A 2264-nucleotide genomic window follows, 5' to 3' on the forward strand; every position below is an offset into this window, starting at 1 on the left:
AGCTGTCCAGGGGCTCCAGGAAGCTGTTTGCTGTGTTAGCAGCTACTTCCCTTCTCACCCCTTGTCTCTGGGCTTCCCCCCCAGCCTGTTCTGCTCCTGCACCCTCTACCTAGGGAAAAACAACCCCGCAGGAAGATGGGAGCCGAACACCCCAGCTCTGACACAGCCCTGGCCTTTGCCTTCCTCATCCTGTGCCTTCAGGCTGCACCTGTTGGTAAGGACGGCTCTGTGTTGTGTCTGTTGGTCAACTATGGGGAGGAAGCCTGGGCTAGCACAAGGGTGGTGACTGCCCCCATGCCAGGCTAGCAGGGGCCACTTCTATGCAGCCCCCTCCCCCTTCAACCCACCCAGCCCCTTACACATGCCCCCATCCATCTTCATCCCGTGCATCTGGTTCCATCTGCGTGCCCCCAAACCTTTGCCTCCACCCCTCAGCCACATCTTACCTCACCACCCAGCTTCATCAATCCTCACAAACCCTTCTGTCCATCCTCCCTCCTACCCCCATACATGCACTCCTCCATCCACCCAACTCCGCTGATACCCATCCTCCTCTCCCCCCAGCACACCTCACTCCCTGCACTCACCCCTCCACCTGCCCCCCACTGCTGTAGTCTTCTATCGCTTGCTGCTCCTTTGTGAGCCCCAGGGTGTAGGGCAGGGCTTGGCTTCCTGGGAGAGGCCATCCACTCTCCCCTGCTCCACTCTGACATGCAGGTGTTCTTCCCAGCCTCTTCTACAGGGCATTTTGAGGTGATAACGCCCAATCCCATTGTCTCCGTCCTGCTGGGGAAGGAGGCCTTGCTGGTGTGTCAGCTCTTACCTGCACACAACGCTGAGGTCATGGAGATACGATGGACCCAGATCCGGGATGACAAGGAGAAACTCATTTACCAGAAAGGCAGGAACGAGATTCAGGGTGAGGCATATCGGGGCCAAACGGACCTCCTCATCACTGCCATGCAGAGTGGGACTGTGAGTCTGCTGATCAGAAACGTAACCCTGGCTGACCAAGGGAAATATGGCTGTGACTTCCAGTCTCCGGACTTCTTCAACAGTGCTGAGCAGGAACTCCAAGTGACCAGTGAGTGTTGTGGGGCAGGGTGCTGCCCAGGACTGGGCAAGGCAAGGCCAGGAGGGGCTGTCATGTTTTTGTCCCTGTGTTCCTGCAGGCCACAAGCTGGAGAAGCCCACCCAGACACTCCTGTGTCTAGACCAGGGCTATGGGCGGGCAGATGCCAGGGTGTCCCCTTCCTGTAGGCTTCAGTGACACTGTTCCAAGGGCACATCCCTCTCCCTGATCACGCTGTGGGCCTTCAGGCTAATCTGACAGAAGGGGCTCCAGCTCCCAACCCTTGGGTCCTGCTGAGATCAGGCCAATTCGTAACTTGTCTGTGGAAAAGGTAAACTTCACCAGTGTGAGAGAGAGAGTGGCAGGGAGCATGGAAAAGGCAGGCAGGGCTGTGGTTTTGATCATGGCCCTGACTGCCTAGGGAATCACTGTTCTTGTTCCTTCCTCAGGCTCTGGCTCAGATCCCCACCTAAACCTCACTAGGGATGGAAATGGGGGCATCCGGGTCACATGTCTCTCTGCTGGGTGGTACCCAAAGCCCCGACTGTTCTGGACAAACAGCAGGGGGGAGACCCTGTGCCCCGACTCTGAAGAAGAAGATGATCATGATGGTGGCCTCTTCAACCTCTCCAGCTCCCTGGTGGTGATGGAAGGCTCTGACCCAGCGTTGAGCTGCACAGTCAGACCCAGCATCCACAGCGTAGACAGCATGTCATCCCTTCTTATCACTGGTGAGCTGCAAATGCAATAGTGCAAAAGGGCCTCCAAATACGACCTGAATCAAAATAGAGCTGCTGCAGTGTTCTGGACAGTGAGTTTTTGGTCTGTTTTGGTTAACTTGCATTTGACACAAATGTCTAAAGAACAGGTGGGAGAAGAGTTTTCTTGGTTGAGGTCGCTGGTCAGCAGGCATGGGCTCTCCATAAAGACCTCCTGGAAGAAAGCAGAGGCTGTCAGACTAAATGGGTGTGACAGTTCCAAAGTAAAAACATAGGCAGGGGGAAAGCATTAACAGCAGTAACATTAACATCGTATCCAGAAGAAGGTGAAAAAGGTACTCAGCTCAGTACTTTTGCTCTAAGATCCCTATTGCGTGGTATGAAAAGATAGCCTGAGTTTACCCATGCTCTTCTTTTTCCCTGTGCAGACACGCTGTTCCCAAGACCCAACCACTGGCGGACTGGCCTCATTG

This window comes from Alligator sinensis, unplaced genomic scaffold, assembly GCF_000455745.1.
Source record: "Alligator sinensis unplaced genomic scaffold, ASM45574v1 scaffold1391_1, whole genome shotgun sequence".
Lineage (NCBI taxonomy): Eukaryota > Metazoa > Chordata > Crocodylia > Alligatoridae > Alligator > Alligator sinensis.